This window comes from Otolemur garnettii, unplaced genomic scaffold, assembly GCF_000181295.1.
Source record: "Otolemur garnettii isolate 467f Iridium unplaced genomic scaffold, OtoGar3 scaffold00109, whole genome shotgun sequence".
Classification (NCBI taxonomy): domain Eukaryota; kingdom Metazoa; phylum Chordata; class Mammalia; order Primates; family Galagidae; genus Otolemur; species Otolemur garnettii.
The window spans coordinates 3,183,845-3,202,415 of NW_003852504.1; positions in this window are offsets into that span (position 1 = coordinate 3,183,845).

Here is an 18,571-nt window from a genome sequence, read left to right on the forward strand (position 1 = left end):
TGGTGAACCAGGTAAGAGATAATAAGTTACACCTGAATTGTGTAGTTGCAGAAAAGATGAAGAAAAGACAGATTCAAGATAGATCTTGGACACAAATGTGCCAGGACTTACTGACATATTAGATTTGAAGAGTGATAAAATGTCAACTATCAGAGATGACTTGTGGGTTTCTGGTTTGACTAAATTGTGTCTTTTACTTAGATGGTGAAAATTATGTAGAGAGAAAGTGTATAAGAAACATAAGTTAAATTTGTATTAAATTTGAGATGGCTATAAAAATTCTGCATGAAGAGGAGAGGCAGATGGCTACATCTGAGAGTACATGGCCCAGAATGAACAGGCTGGACTAGGTATAGATTTAGGAGTTATCTGAATGTAGATAGCATTCAATGCCACGGGAATGCATGAGATAGCCTACACAGAGATTAGAGACATAGATGAACATCCACACTGGGTTTTAAGACCCTCTTTCCCTTAGGTCTGACAGAATAGGAGAAGCTGGGAGAAAAGAGTGAAAAGGAGGAGTCAGTGAGGTAGGATAAAAACCAGGAGGAAATAGAATAGCAGCATTCGTGTTTCAAGAGAATTGTTGATTGTGTCAAAAGCTGTTGTGAGATTACAATGAAGGCAGAAAATATGCTTCTACATTTTGTTGCATGGATGCTGGAGACTGAAGGCGGCCAGATAAATTGGATTGGATAGTAAGTTTAGAGAGGTAAGCGTTTTCCCTACCTTTGTATGCTTATGAGAATGCTCCAACACAGAGGGGATATGTGTTGATGATGCATTTGTAAGTAAGGAGCAAATCGGTGGAGCAAAGTCTTTTAGAAAGTGAGAGTGAATGGGATACAGAGCACAAGGGGAGAGGTTAAGCTTTGGTAAAGGCAAAGACACTTCTTTTTAACAGGAGGAAGGCGGAAGAAAAAAACTGCAGCTGTAGCTGTCATAGTTAATCTTAGGAAGATGACTGAGTTTGTGTCTATGGCTTCTGTTTTCTCAATGGAGTATGAAAAGAGGTCATCATGTAAGAGGAAGGCTTAGGGAGGAAATGTGGGAAGTTTGAGGGCAGAGGAAAGCTATAAAATTGTCATATCTGGAAGTGAGAAGGCTATCCTGCCAGAACAAATACTATGATATCTTGGAAGTACTGAGCGGCCATTTGATCATTGAAATCATGAATTTAAGAAGGTGAAACCACACTGCTTTCTTGTGTGATCTTTTTTCCAGTGTTCAGCTGCCAGAATGGAGTAGGAAGACAGCTGGTTTAAGTCAAGTTTGGGGTTTGCCAACTTAAAGAGATGGAAGAAAAGAGGGCCCAAAGAACTAGGAAATATTTTCAAAAAACAAAACAAAACAAATCAAAACAAAAAACACTTCATAATAAAGAACTATATGATAAATGTTATATCTCACCCACTTTCTTCTACTGATCATCAAGTTGTAAGATATTGAGGCTAGAAAAGACTTTTCAAATTTCACTTGCTAAAAAAGAAGATCCTGACAGGTAAACTGTCTTTCTTAGGATCTCACATACAGGCAGTAGTAGAGCAGGAACTGACATCCAGATCTCATTTTCCAGTTATCGTTCCTTCCATTATACCATGCTCTTATATTTTTGTTCACTTTTCCTCTCCCTTCCACATCCTGAACAAGGATCCTAAAGTACTATATGTAAGTACGTGAAGGAAAACTTACCTTCCATTTAGTAATTTACATGTCTAGAACATACTTCCTTTTGAAGAACTTTCATACCCATTATTATTTTTATCCTCTAAATATCTTGTGAGGTATTTGAGAATAGGTCCTTTACTTGTCTCATTGGATTTACGGATGAGAAAACTGGTAATGATTATTACTATACCACCACATTATCCTTGTATTTCAATTATCACTCTTTCTCCCAGAGATAAAAAGTTAATCTTATGCGTGTTGATGTAAATGTGAATTTACAAGATGCTAATTACATTATGAGCCAGGAGTTTTTTGTCAGGTAACTGGATAATAGGAGCCATATGGAGATTGCCGTCATCTGATCTGAACAACAAATGTAAGAAATTGAGGGAAATTTCCATGATGTAGATATATAACAAAAACCCTGTTTTATGAAAAAGACATTTGGAGGGCAGAATGAAATAAACTTTTTCAGAGCTATGGAGGGTGTCCAGCAAAAGCAATACTTTCTTAGGAGAAGAAGAGGGACAATATTCCAGGTAGCAGGTATATTGAACAAAAACATGCAATAACCTGAGGACCACATCGACCACTGAGTTTGGATAAAGTATTTTGGCAAAACTGGTAGGGGACTAAGGACAGAAAAGGCAAAGTCACACTTTTTTAAGGAGGAAAATATCAGAAAATGATTTTTTAAAAAAGTGCCATAGTAGTGGGAAAAATACAGAGAGTGATGTCACAGGGTCCAAGGGAGAAGTGGAGCCGTCAGCATTGCTGGTAAAGGAGGTACCATGAATATTGCAGCTCTGTGGCAAGAATCCCTGCTGCAGTGAGGTGGGGAAATGAAAAGGACAAACAGCAAATGTGAGGTCTAATTTCCAGAAGATTGGTGGTGAAGCAGAGAAGGGAGGAAGAGAGCCAAAAAATTAGGGATAGAAGAGAAGATAGAGAGAAGGAATTTATATTATTGATTTTTGCTTCTTAGTAAAGGGCAAACTTGACCAAGATTTTAGGCAGAGGGTCTAGGTCCAGAGAAAAGGAAATGTGAAAGACATCCAAGGGGATGGGTGGTAGATTGAGGAGCGTATCTGAGAGGGGTTGTAGGAGATGGATGGGATGGGGCAATATGGAAGTGGAGGCATTGTTCTCAGGCAGAAGAGAAAGGTCATCCTTTAGAAGAGGGGAAGAGGGTAAAGATGGGTGTCGATGGTGATTATGCAGTCAATTACCTCATCATTTTCCTTCCACTTGAGTTTGGAGACTTAATGAGTCATGGTAGAGATGTTCACTTTGCTTCCTCAGAGCCTGTCTTCTTGTTTTCTTCTATATACACGGAGCCCAAAATACTTAGCAGAAACCAAAATGAGTTGCTGAGACAGGTGGCTGGTTTGCTGTGCCCCTAACGTGTTGCAGGACCAGGAGTAGGTCCAGCAACAGCACAACAGATACACTATAATATATCCTTTAAAAAGATCCGGTAAGACCATAAGAATTATGGCTTTCCAATGTTTCTTTTTATATTTGCACAATTATATTATAGTTTTCTCTCTAACTTTCCGGGAGCTCAAAAGGTTTCCAAAAGGAAGAACTAATGTCACATCACCCAAAGGCCCTTTTAGTTTTCAGGTGGTTGTGGCCAAAGCATTTTTAGCTCCTCCAGTAATCTCCTCTGGGTTTAGAAAGAGCATAATGCTTGCCAATGTATCTATCTTTTAAACACTCCAACAACCTTCTGCAGTAGGGACTGGTAGACACAGTTAAAACAAGAAAAGCAATTATCTGTAAGTTTAGCTCCCAGGGGAGCTTTGCTTTTTAATTGAGAGATCGATGTTGGGTTCTCGTGACATTCTGAACTTCCATTCAGTGACTGCTGACTAATGGTGGGAAATTGGATATTGGAGTATCTGACATGTCACCTGGGTTAGAATCACGATCCATCTAGGCCAGCCTCCGGAGGCTACTGTGAGCTTCAAGCAAGCAATAGTGGAGGGAGGGTACAATGTGAGAATTATTGAAACTCAGGACAGAAAATCTAGGTTCTAGATCTGGATCTCTCACAGCCTGGGCGATCTGGTGTTATTTATTTTCACTCAATCCTGATTTTTTACATTTTTTAACAGGGGCAATAATCTCTAACCTGCCAACCTCACAAGGTTACTATGGGACTGCAGGAAACATCACACACACATTTGAGGATTATGGGAATGATGTTGCTGACCATAGACATTAAGGCTAATTTCGTCTTAGAAATATAGGCTCTTTTCATCAAAGAAGCCTATATTCCTAGAACCGGAAGTAGAATTCTTACTCTTATACATCATTAAACATAGCCTGAAAACATACAAATCCCCTTCCCCCAAAGCCTTCAGTCAATCTTAAGTGAATTCCACATTCTAATTAAAAGCACAACTGTTATAGTTTGGTTTTTATAATCAATTAAACGTCCTCTTATACAAGCTGTCAGAGGCACTTTTTCCAGCCTTACCATTTTTCCATCCTTGGTGGGAAGATTGCATGTGGCCTCCTGGGTAAGTCTCCTTAATGCTGGTTCTGTATGCTTTCACTGCTTTCCAGGATGTATGGAAAAGAGTTGGTTGAGGGAGGGAGACCTCTTCATGAGTCTTCTCCCTTGTTTCTTGGATGGTTATGTGAGCATCCTTTAATGCTGTGTGAGCATCCTATAGAACAGAGTAGTTGCAGAGATATGACAATTGCGTCTGTTACTCCAGAACATCATCACTGTTGCCATTTAGTTATTGCATTCACACACAAATTTGGGTCCCTCCTCAGCATCAGGCAATAGTCTAAATGTTGGGGATTCAAAGGTGGAGTAAGTCTGGAAACTTAGGAACTCAATGTCTAGACATGTAAGCCAAACAATCAAATTGCAACATGATAAATGCAGTAATAGCACTCTGTATAACATATAAGTAGAGCACAGAGATGGGAATTTGGAGACCAGTTTGCAGGGAGATATTAAGGGCTATTGGAGAATCTGCCACCTGCATCGTTTTTTAGTTGTTTTCCACAGCAACTTCCCATTTATTATTTTGTTAATCTTTACAATGCCTTGCGTTTTGAGGGATGAATACAAGTCTGTCAATCCAGTAAGGAGGTGGAAAGAATTTCAGTCAGAGAGAATAGCATTTCTTTCTCACCAAGGAGAGAAGGCAATGTAGAGCAAACTGGGGGATTAGGCAGGCACTAGATGATGGGGGACAGTGGGCACCATCCTAAGGAGCGTGGGATTTTTCCTGAGATCAGTGAGGAGCCCTTAAAGGGTTTCAAATAGATAAGTGGCCCAATTATGTTTGTGTTTTATATGCTTTTGGTGGTAACATAAGTAAGTTGTAAGTAAAGGAACAGTATCAAAGTCTAATGAGCAGCTGTCACGTCAATCTGGGAGAGAATGGTGGCCACTGTAAAGGGAGAGGAGGCAGTAGTGTCAGATTGATAGTAATGGTATTGTTGTTATCCCTGAGACCATCTTCTCCTTTCATGGTCATTCAACTTTCTCAAAAGGAATTTCTGGACAAAAATAATTTTCCAATACATAGACGGACCATAATCCTGAAGTTCACTATGCACTTCATGAGTGGGTTATTTGATGTCAACTCACATTTCCCATAGAAACAATAGCACTCACAAGTCCCTGGCCATCTCAGAGAACCACTATAAAGTATAAAGTGCATGAAAAGCCTTGTTTGCAGGGAAATATAGTTGTTCTATGGTAACATTTCTCTGAATAAATGAATAAAAAAATTAAAGAACGAACGTCTGGGTATAGTTCACTGGCACAGGCAAAATTCTGCTCTAGATACTATGTGTGAGATGCAAGGAGGTCTCAGATATAGCTGTTGACCTTAAAGGAAATGAAAGAATCTTTCAGCTGGACAGCTCATCAAAGTGACAACTCCTTCTTAATTGCCCGTTTGCTGGTCACTATGGCTTCATAGGGAAGTTTGATTAAAAGAAAATCCAATAAATGTCATGTAATCTTCCATAGGCAAAGACAGATAACCTAAAGATCATACAAGGTGTTGGGGCTTGGAGTTTAAGTTCACGAACTTTTTAAAAAACTAATTTTAATGGAAAATATGTGATTTGTACATGCTGAATAATCAAAACAGCAGAAGTAAGCCTCCCTCTAACACCAGGCCTCTGCTCTCTCTCCGTAGACGCAACTATTAGAAAGTTTGTTGGGGGTGCTTTAAAAAATCTCACATCCTTCTGCCAACATTTATCTACTTTTATAATTTTTTTCATATTTACACAAGAGTGATCACAGAGTACATAATAATTTTATGGAGCTTTTTCATTTCATATATCTTGATGAGCCTTCCGGATCTGCACACATAGCTCAAACTCATACATTTTAACATTTACATAGTGTTTTGGCATACAGAGGAGTCATTATTTATTTTTGCTCCAAAGCTTGTTTGCCGAGAAATAAAACATTATAAGGACAGGAAAAGTTCTTTTTGTCCCCAGTCCCATTTCTTTTGAGCCCCAGGGGCAACCAGTATCCTAAACACGGTATATGTATATGTCTTTTGTGTCCATGCTTTTATTCGTCTGCTATGTATGCGTCTATCTGTAACCAGTATGTGGTAATATTTCACCTGTCTTACATTTCACACAAATGAAATCATAAACTTTTTGTAACTTGCTCCATTCTTCAATTTCAAATTTGTGCTTTCAGAACTATCCCTGTTGATACATAGTGTTCTCATTCACTCATTGATTTACCTTGCTCTTTCTTACACGGAATGTTGGTGGTTGGCTGGTTTGTTTTTCCTTCTTGCTTACATGCTAAAAATAAGAGTCCTAGAATTGAAATTATTTTTCTCAGATCCTTGCTTTGAGGCTGTACTGGATAGATTAATAAAAGCAGGAGAGTTTCTTACGAATTGAAAGAGAAAATAAATTGAAAACTACAAAGTTGAGGGGGGAGGGCTAGAAAGGAACAGACATTTGAGTTAAATATTTCAGCTATTACAAGTGTTGCAGTGAATGTCCTTGAACAACGTCCCACTGTTTCTTTAAGGTACCTAGGAGCTGCAATTGTTGGCTTGGGGTATACATATATTTTCAGTTTTGCTAAATACTGCCAAATTGCTCTCTAAAGTCAATGTATAAACTCACATTCCCACAAGCAATGTATAACAATTTCTGTTTCCTCACATTACTGCCAGCATGTGGTATTAGCAGATGTTTTTATTTGGGGCAATCTAATGGCTATGGAATAGTTATCACTATGTTAATTTAATTTGCATTTCCCTGATTATTCGTGAAGATAAGGGTTTTTTTTAACAAAAATCTGTCTACTGTTTATTCAGATTTTTCCTTCTGGGCATTGTCCATTAATATTTAGCTCATTGTTAATTTGGATTGGTTGTTTTATACTAAATGTAGTCCTTTATGTAGTCTGTATTTATTTGTTTGTTATATATTAGTTGCAAATGTTTTTCTGCAAGTCTGTCACTTGCCCATTAACTTTGTTTATTATAATGTGTTACAGAAGGACAGGGGAGTTTCCCCTCTCGACATGGTCAGATTAATCAATCATTTACAAGTTTTGCTTTTCATGTCTTATCCAAGAAATCCTTTCCTACCCTGATAACATATAATCCTAAATTTCTTTTAAAATTTAAGAGTTGTTTTTAACATTTAATTATTAAATACATCTGGAATTTATTGCTGTATATAATGTGATGTAGGAGATGAATTTTATTTTTTCCAATATGAATAAGCAGTTTTTTTTACCCCTTTTATTGGACAATCTATCCTCTCCTTCCATGATTTGCAGTGCCAATTCTGTCACAGTGCACGTTTCCTTACAAGTCTGATTTGTGTCTGGGTCTCTTTTTTCTCCCACTGATCTGTCGCCTCTCTCTGCATAAATGCTATACTCTTTTAATTACTATCATTTCCTAAATCTTGACATCTGTAGATAAGTCGTTTCTACTGGTTCTTTTACATTTTGTCTGAGACATTCCTAGTCCTTTAATTATTCGTCTGAGTTTTAGAATCAGCTTATTCCGTTTCATTAAGAAATCCTGTTGGAAATTTGTTTGGAGTTGAATTTATAGATTAATATTTTGGCATTGGGCATCTTTAAGTCTTTCTATATTTGGAAATTGTATATATACGTGTGTATATATATATATATCCCTATATTCTTTTATATTTTTCAATAGTGATTACTTACATTTTCTATAGATAACATGGACATCTTTCATTACATTCATACTTATGTAGTTCGTAGTGTAACTTTGTAACTTATCATGGTAGCTTTATTTTAACTAGCTTTATAAAGGCATAATTTACAAATAATAAAATTAACCAGTTATAATTTTTATGAGATTTGGCAAATGTATACAATTGTGTAATTGTTGCTACAGTTGAGATGTAGAATATTTCCATCACCCCCCAAACGTTTCCTCATGCCCTTTGAAGTCAGTCTTTTCCCCTCCAATGAGTCCTTGACAATCAATATTGTGTTAACCTGTCACAATAGTTGCCTTTGTCTAGAATTTCACATAAATGAAATGATACAGCAGATAGTCCTTTGTGCTTGGCTTTTTTTCTTCAGCACAACGTTTTTGAGATTCATCCATGGTTTTTGTTTGTATTACTAGTTTCCTTTTTATTGCTAGGTAGTATTGTAGTGTATGGATATACCACAGTTTATTCATTCACCAGTTCATGGTTGTTTGCAGCCTTTTTCTTTAATGTTTAAATTTCAGAATGTTAGGGAGTATATATGTTTTGTTTACATACATTGTTTTTGTATAGACTGTGTCAAAGTTATACACACAAGTGTACCCTTCATCCAGGTAGCGTGAACTGTACCCCATAGGTGTGAATTTACCCATCTCCTATTCTCCTCTCCTCCAACTTGATTTTCATTGAGATTTACTTCCATATATGCACTTAAGTGTTGATTGATTAGACCCCATTTGGTATTGAGTATAGATGTTTGTTTATCCATTCTTGCGATGTTTCACTTACCGTCGTTCGCAACCTGTGGGTCATGACTCCTTTGGGGGTCGAACGACCCTTTCACAGGGGTCACTTAAACACATCCTGTATATCAGGTATTTACATTATGATTCATAGCAGTAGCAAAATTCCAGTTATGAAGTAGCAATGAAAATAATTTTATGGTTGGGGGTCACCACAACATGAGGAACTGTATTAAAGTGTCATGGCATTAGGAAGGTTGAGAACCACTGCCTTAGAAGAATGGTTTCCAGTTCCCTCTAGGTTGTCCAAAAAGATACTACTTGCCATTTTTGATGGCTGAATAGTACTCCACAGCATGAATATACCACATTTTATTAATCCACTGATGTATTGGTGGTCACTTAGGTGGTTTCCACACCTTTGAGATTGTGAATTGTGCTGAATAAACATTCTGGTGCAGGTGTCCTTTTTAAAAAATGACCCTTTTTCCTTTGGGTATATACCTAGCAGCATTTCTGAATCAAATGGTAGGTCAATCTTGAGTTTTTCAAGGTATCTCCATACAATTTTTCATAGACGTTGTACTAGTTTGCAGCCCCACCAACAGTGAGAGATTTTTGACTGTCATAAATATAGCTACTATGAACATTTGTACACTGAGTCTTTGTGTGGGCATGTTTTCATATCTCTTGGATGAATTCCCAGGGTAGTCTTTCTGGGTAAGTGTTCTTTATAAGAAATTGTCAATTTATTTTACAATGTTGCCGTACCATTTTGCATTCCTACCAGCAATGTATGCAGTCCTAGCAGTTGTCCCACATCTTCAACAACACTTGATACTGTTGGGCATTTTTTTTTCTTTAGCCAATGACTAGTAATTTTTTTAAAAGTTACATTTTATGATATCTTTGCTACTGTATAAGAATATTATTGATTTTTTTAAAAAAAACTTCTATGCAACAATTTTGACAAATTCCATTAACAGTTCAATTTGTCTGAAAACTCTTAGCTTTCTGTGTAATTAAATAGTCTATAAATGATTACATTTTCTTCTCTTCCAATATGTAAATCTATTTTTGTTCCTTGTCTTAATGAATTGGCAAAGATCTCTGGCAAATGCAATGTTAAATAATAGTTTGGAGAATAGATATCATTGTCTATGAGAATTAGGTTTTAAGTTTCTATAATTATAATGTTTATTATGGGGTTTTGGTAGCTCGTCTATATCAGATTAAATACTTCCCTGTATTCTTGAACTATTTTGAGGTTTGGGTTTTTTAGCAGAGAAGTATTGAATTTTATTTTTCTTTATCTATTGAGATGAGTACATATGCATATTAAGTGATGATTTATAATGGATTTTTCTAATGTTTGACTATCCTTGAAGTTCTGAAATCAAGCTCATCTGGTCATAATGTATTATTTTCTATCCATTTACTGAGATCAATTTATTAATGTTTTATTTAGGACTTTTGAGATTTTCTCATCAATAGTGAGATTGCTGTCTAATTTTTCATCTTTCTTATAAACTGGTCTGATTTCAGTAACAAGGTTTTACTAGCTTCATAAAATGGGTTGAGCAGCTTTTCCTTTTTCTAGTCTCTGGAATATTTTATATGATTATCTACTTTGTGAAAGTGTCACCCACTTATCTGCAAAATCACATAGGACTGGTGACTTGGGTTGCAGAAGGGTTGGCTACTGATTCAGATCTTTTCATTGTTTAATGGTCTATTTATGTTTTCAATTTTTGAATGAAATTTTAGTTATTTTTACTTACTATGGAATTGTCAATTTCATCAAAGTTTTCATATTTATTGATATAAAATATTTCATAGTATACTTATTATTTTAACAATTCGAAATATTTTAGTCATTTGCACACCTTCATTGCTAATAGTGATCATTTAGGTCTTGATTCTTTTTTACTTATTCAGTCTTAACAAAGTATTGCCTATTTTATTAACCTTAAAAAATTAGGTTTGAGCCTTATTAAATGTTTTTATTTTTTATTGTTTCCTATCTCATTAATTTTTGTTTTAATGTTCATTTTCTTTCTTTTTCCATTCTTATGGTTTGCTTCATGTTTGTTTTCTGACTTCTTAAGTTGAATGCTTAGGATATGAATATTCAATTATATTGTTTCATACTGCATACAACACATTTTCTTATAAGCATCGCACAGTTGCACCCCACAAGGTGGCATACGCCATTAAGTAATACTTGTTTATAATTGTCATTACTTTTTTCTTTATTTTGTTTGGACGGTTTTCTTTGTCCAGTATATGGAGTTTTTTTTTTTTTTTAATTTGGAGTCAGAGTCTCACTCTGTCACCCAGGCTAGAATGCAGTGTCATCATCATAGGTCACTGCAACCTCTCAAACTCCTGGGCTCAAGTTATCCTCCTGCCTCAGCCTACCAAGTATCTGGGACTACAGGTTGTGTCACCATGTCTGGATAATTACTTTCTCTATTTTTTGTAGCAACAGAGTAGGGGACAGGGAGGGTGTCTCACTTTTGCCCTGGATGGTCTCAAACTCCTGAATTGAAGCGGTCCTCTCACCTTGGCCTCCCAGAGTGCTAGGATTGTAGGTGTGAGCCACTGAGCCTGGCTGAATTTGGACTTAAAAAAATTATTGTGGATGTTTTTTTAACTTTGATCACATTTTGATGAAAATATTATTAATACCATATTGCTCATTTGAATTTATTAAGACTTCACCTGATACCTTGAGTTCAGCTTTATCAATGTTTCAAATGTGGTTGAAAATACTACATATCCTATATTAGTTGGGCCCAAGATTCAATATGTCTATATGTATGTATTAACTCAAACTTTGATATTGCATTGCTCAATATTATTAATATATATTCCTACATCCCTGCTTTATCAATTTCTGAGAGAAGTGTGTTAAAATCTCCCTGTAGTAATAAGGATTTGTCGAGTGGTTATTCTTGTTCTTCTGACAAACTGCTTCATCTTTCATAGTCCTAGTGTTCTTTTTGTAAAATGAAATAAGAAATTATGTGTATAACAACAAGTACTAGAATCAGTGCAGAGCAGGCACTCAATAAACTAGACTTGGTTTTGTTTGCTCATTATTAGCATTATACATAACAGTAAGCCCTGCTTTCGCAAGATGTTCCCAAGATGGCTTAGGGTGAGGCATATCAGCCAGAATGGAAGCCCAAACAAGGAATATTAAATCAAGTTGGCCAGTTCACATTAGAGCTAGTCACAATTAGGCATCACCCACCCCATCCACCAAGAAAAGTGTTGTTTCCATAATGAGTGTCTCTTGAGAGCTTTCTTATAGTCACCTAAGGGAGAATGATTCAGGGTGGGTGGGCAGTATCAGTACAAGGTAGGTACCAAACCTTGGAGCCCATGTGCCAGTTTAGCAGGTCTCCAGGACACTGGAGCCTCCTAAAAGTGGTGAATGCTACTGGGAAAACTTTAAAGATTTCAGCAACTACCAAGGGCCATTTAAAAATATATTTTGTCTGGAAAAGTTTTGTGTTTTCTTATGTAAAATGTTATTTCCTGAGATACATGAGTGAGGCAAAAGAAATGACTGGGAAATCTCTTCTCCTATCTGAAGCCGGTTTCAGGAGAAAGTCCTAGTAAAGAGTAGATATGGTGATCCATTCCCCCTACCTATACTAAACGAATGGGATGGCAGGACTTCTCAGGGTGTCTGTCCTTCCTTCCTTCCTTCCTTCCTTCCTTCCTTCCTTCCTTCCTTCCTTCCTTCCTCCTTTCCTCCTGCCCTCCTTCCCTTCCTACCTCTGTTTCTCTCTTTCTGTTCTTTGTGCCTTAGATATATGAAGTGAGGGCTCAATCTTTAGATGTGGTGCTTACTGATTTGGTCTACTGTGTTCATTTCCCAGTACCATGATGCCATAGTGTATAGCTCAAATCTAGCATATAGGAAAAGCAAAATGATCATTCCAATGTTGACTGGTAAAGTAGTTAAGCTTGTAGGCAGTTAAGCATGTAGACTGTGGATTTGGACAGACTCGACTTCAAAATTCTGACTTTACCTCGTACTGAAGGTGTGACAACTTCTCTGATCATCTTTTCCCTCATGTGTAAAATTGATTAGGATAAAATCAGGTTGTTGTGATAATTAAATGAGATAACCTAAAGGTGTGACATAGTGCCTGACATTTAGTAGACAATAAATGCTAGCTCTCTCTTCCTTTCTCAAACCCATGTCCAGTTAACTCCACCTTGCTGTGATCTACACACACACCCTCTTCAATTTTACATCAGCCATGCGCTATAGGCTCACATTTCTTCACTTAATGGGCACTTATTTGGTAAAGCTCACTATTAATGAAAAAGATAAATGTAGATGTGACCAATTTTCTTAAGAAACCTTACTCTAGTTTGGAGTACAAAACATATACATATAGACACACACAAAGCCTGGATCAGGAGAAAACAATGGACCTGAAAATACTGAGTTATAATGCTGGGTGGCAAGATCATATGAAAAGGTGAGACTAGAAGTAAATTTTGGATAGGAGATAGAATATTGGAGAAGAAAAAGGGGTGGGCCTAGTTTTGGAATTTTTAGAGGGCTCAGAAGTGCAGATAATTTCCCGTAGCATAGCCCAAAGTTGTAATACTTGCAAAGTCATCATTCCTACCCTGAACAACATTTATCGAATGCCAACTTGGTTCCAGGCACTGAGGTGGTTACACAGATAGCTCTAAGACGCCTTGGTCCTTCCCTCCAATGCACACAATGTAGTAGAGGAGGAAATATAAGGGTATGAAAAAGTGGAATAGCATAAGGCAGTATAGGAGTATATGACGATTACGTGCTACAATCAATCATTGTTCCTAAAGTTCCAAAGAAGGAGTGAACACTTGGTTGACTCAGGAGGATAACCACCATAATCAGGAATATGGGAAGGGCTTTTCATTGATAAAACGTGAAGGCAATGCAGATGAAGAAAACAGTAAGTGTACAGGGAAGGATATGAGTGGAGGGAGGAGAAGAGGGGTTATGAAAGATAAGGTATGAGAGGTAAGTAAGCTTGTGATTGATTATAGGTGGACTTATAAATTAAGATAAAGGATTTGGACTTTACCCTGAGGATAGTGAGGAGCCATTGAAGTGTTTAAAATAGAACAGTTCTGTGATCTCACTTCTGCCTAGAGTAATCATAACTCAGCATTGTGGAGGATAAAGTTGTAGGGGACAAAACTGAAGGCAGTGACACTAGTTAGGAGGCTATTGAAATAGTTCAGGCAAGTGCTAAAATAGAAAAAAGTCTGATCTAGAACAGGGAAATACCCAATAAGAGAAGCATCCAGAAGAAAGATCTTCCAGTATCAGGGCTATATGTACCTTAGCCATCTGGGTCTGGCTGCCTTTAGACTTGAAGCGACTTCACTTGGCCACACTTGCTTAGACTTTGTCCAAACCTACCTTGGCATGAGTTTTGAGTCAGGAAGTAATTTCCTGATGGTTCCTGTCACCAAAGGTTCAAATTTACTAATGGTCTGGCCCATCTGAAGAATGTGAATCTGAACAGGGAACAAAGTAAAGCTATGGGTCTTGGCCTGCATAAAATGTGACTCTTACCACAACTCCAAAAAGCCATAAATTGAAAGCCATCTTGAATCAAATTAGACAAATTAGGGACATCTTTTGATCTTTTCTACATATGGCGATAAAATTATTGTTTATGATGTTAGTGAAGCCTATGAAGAAGGTTACTGTAAATATCAACCCTACAAGACGATCTTTATGTTTCCTTAATACCAATTACTTCTAAATATGCCTTCTGCCCTGCTCTGGATATACTTCTATCTCCGCTTTTAATCCTTAGTTTCTTTCATTCCCTTCACTATTCATCTCCATGCCTACCAGCCCTCACTCTTTACAGACATGTTAAAAAGCACCTACCTTTTCCTAGGGGCTCCCTTGTGAACACAATCCATCCTGCTTCCCTTCTTTAAGTTCCAGACTCATTGTTTATATTCTTTGGTGCATGCTGGTGGACATCCCAGTAATCCAGGAGGTGATATAGCAGAGTGGAAAAACATGAGCTCTTTGGACAAACAGACCTAGATCCAAATCCTAGTTTCACTATTCACTAGCTGTGTGACCTTGAGTAAGTTACTTAACCCTTCTTCATTACAGATTTCTTATCTGTAAAATGTGAGCAACAATGCCACAGAGTTCTTGGGAGGATTAAATTAGGTAACTGATTTACCGTTGGACACAGAGAAACCACTCAAAAATGTTCATTTAAATAAAAAGCTGTCATTCAGCTTTCTTCTGGGTGGGATCTTCTGTCTTCCCTAAATGTGTTCAAGTTCCCAAAAGGTAGTGATCATAGCTTTCCTCTTTGTGATCTCTCTCCCTTGTATCAAAGGGTATGCAATTAATTTAATGGCTTGATTAGACATGATCCAGAGGCAAAGATAGGGAGCCAGCAATAGGAAAGGAGTGGATCTTAGGAGGTTGAACCTATTATAAATGTGAGAATTCAAATTTATCAGAAGAGGAAAATAATGGAAACCTTGGGCTTTAAGGGTAAAGAGAGCTAATGGCCTCTTGTCTTATACTGAAGCAGTTTCCTACTCAGATAGTCCTGAAATGAAATCCAAGTGCCATTGTTCACAAGCTGTGTGACCTACAGCAAATCACCAAATCTCTTAAGGCCTCAGACATAGTTGGTGACCAAAATATGTCACTTTCCTCTTCTTCCTTTCCCTTCTCCTCTTTTTAATGATTTGGATGTAGTAGAGAATTGGAGAGGGAGAATAATCATTAAGCTTTGTTGAGGCCACCCCAAATGTTTTCTTCACATCTTTATTCCCCAGACTAAGGATCGTGAGGTTGATCGTGGGAATGACCACCATGTAGAACACAGAGACCAATATGTCAGTTCCCAGTCAGCACTTAGAGAATGGGCACAGATAAATGAACACTGTGGTTCCCTAGTATAGGCTCACTGCAGCCAGGTGGGAAGCACAAGTCAGAAATGCCTTATATTTTCCCTGAGCTAAGGTGATTCTCATGGAGAATACATAGGAGTTGATGTTCAGGGAGGCGGACACATTAAAGCATAGACAAAGATTAGAGTCCAGAGAACTTGTGAGTCAGAGCAGGAGAGTTTTAAAAGAGGAGATCATGAATAGTTAATGATGGCATGGACTTACGGGTGAAAGGTTGTGCTCCAAGAAGCACCATGTTCACCAGGCCCCATCACGTATCTGTAAGCTATTAGTTGCAAGCAGAGCCTTGGGGAAATGATGATATGGTAAAGCAGATGATTACAGATGGCCATTTAGTAAGCATAGGTCACACAGGCCAGGAGGAAGAACTCAGTAGCAGCAAAGATTTTTTTTTTTTTAAAGCAACTCAGCCAGATCATATGAGTAGAAAAGAAAATGGTTTGACAGTCAGAGAAAAAAACTCTGGAATTGTTATTGAAGAGTAGCAGAAGTTGTCAAAAGACAATTTTCAGAGGAAGAAATACATGGGGTCTGAAGTTGAGAACTGACCACAATAAGGACAAGGGAGCCCAGGTTTCCTGCCACTGTAACCTGTAACCGCATAGATGAAGAAGAGGGCAGGATGGAGTGAAGCTGAGGATCATCCGTGAGTCCCATAAGGAGAATTCACTCACCTGTGGGATTGCTGCAGGTCTACAGGAGGGATGTGCAGGAAAATGGTGAGACATGTAGAGCTCAAGTTCTTAAACAGAAACCTGTAGGGACTTGCCTTTACTCCTTACAACATGACATATCGTATGTGGTGACTAGGGCAAATGCTTCATCCTCTACTCTTGCCACCCTCCAGCCTATTGGCTACAAGATTTAAAGATTTGAGAATGGGATTTGGGGTTAGAAGAGTCTGACTCACCTTTGCCTCTTACTGTCTCTGTGACCTTGAGCTGCTGTGTTAATTTCTCTGAGTCTTCTCTGTAAACAAGGATAAAATACGTATTCTGTAAACTTGGCTGTGAGGACTGAAAGTGATAGTGGGTGTACGTCCAGTATCTAACCTGGCATGAGGTGAGCAGGAACTCAATAAATTCTAATTTCCTTCCTCTTTCCATACTCTTCTTTCCCCCCACATTGACCCTATTCTCAGCTAATGCCTAGTCTGTGTATAGAGTCAAGGACACCTATCCCACACATTGGAAGGACTCAGGAAATTTGCAGGCCCTTTCATTATCAGCTGTGTGTTTGTGGGGAGGGGACAGCAAAGCATAGTTGGAGAGGGAATAACCAACACTGTAACAGAAGTAAGAGAGCAATCTCCAAAGTCAATCATATGTGGATTAGAAACCAATTCTGACTTACTAGCTGTATGACCTTGAGCAAACTACTTAATCTGAGCGTCAGTTTCCTCATCTATAAAGGGAGAGTACCTAGTATTTCCTACTTCACTAATTTACTGCAATGATGAAATGAGATCATTTATGTAAAGCACTTAGCACTGTGTCTGGCCCATACTAACAGGTGGTCAATGTTAGCCACCCCTTCTCTTTTATTTTGCTGAGAGTTCTCTAAGAAATAGCAATGTTGAATTCTGCTTAAGGTCATGTCTACCCTTTCTCTTAATCTGGCAGACTGTCAATGTATAACTAATATTGTTTTTTTTTCTGTTACAAGTAGGATAGCAAAGGACAAACCCTAGCATTGCACAGAGGATTTATATCGTAGGATTTAGAGTCGGAACACCTAAGTTTGAGTTCTGATGCATACTGTTTGAGCTCTATAGCCTTTAGTAAATTCTTTCTGAGTCATAGGACCTTCATCTGTTAAATAAGAAAAATACCACTTGCCTCTAATCTCACAGATTTACTGCAAAGATACAATGAGAATCCCAAGCAAAATCTTTGTAAACTGTAAATATAGTCAGAGTGCATACTCAGAGAGCATGTGCTGGCATAGCCAAATTACCTTTGGAAAAATTTCTCTGACAATTGTTCAATTGCTGCTCCTGTGCCCTGTCCTCCCTGCAGGCTTCCCTGTACCTGCCAGCCCACCTTGGATTTCCACAATACCTTCCTCTTCATGTGGGTGCCTACTCGGAACCTAGGTGAAAAAACTAGCGACCTGTAATGGAGATTCCTGGTACCTTTCTGCGCCTCTGAGGCAGTGGGTGTTTGCTTTCGGTTAATACTTCATTCAAGTCATTAGAGTCACTTTTCTGGACATTTTTGGGAAGTGAAATTCCACAGTGTAAAGTACTGGTTGTTCAAAACTTAAACATTATCCTGAATATAGTAATAGCTACCATTAATAAAGTACCACACCTTATGTTGAGTGACTGACGTAACTCATTTTATTTAAAATTCTTCATGTATTACAAAAAGAAACTACTGTTATCTTTCCCATCTCACCCACCTTCCTTCTTTAAGTGTTTCTTAGAAGTCACGACTATTCACTAACCACTTCCCTCTTCCTGTACTCATCCCAAATGCTTCAGGCCAGCTTCTGTGGTTGTGCTCTTTCCAGATGTTCCCTTGGCAGACACAGAAAAATCTGTGTGCCACAATAGTAAAGCCTCTGGAACTAAACTCCAAGTTATAATGTTCCCCTATTTCCCCCTCTGGGCTTGACCGCTTCTCTGTAATCGGCACAGTCATTAGTATAGCAAAATTTCTGTTTTCTCAACTGGTCTCCTGAGATGCCCAGAGAAGTAAGCCCAGGAGCTGAACAGCTGTGATGTCCAAGACGGTGGGAGAAGTGAGCAAAGCCATCCCCAACGGGGTGTTTGCACTAACTCATACTGAGAGTGTGGGGAACTGTAGTCACCACTGAGGTGTTTCAGGAACAGTTGGAAGAATAAAATAGACTATGAGCTATACTGTATTACCAATTTTTTATCTGAAATGAATTCTTAGTTGTGTTAAAAAGTCTTAGCCACAATTAAAATACTAGTTATTTTC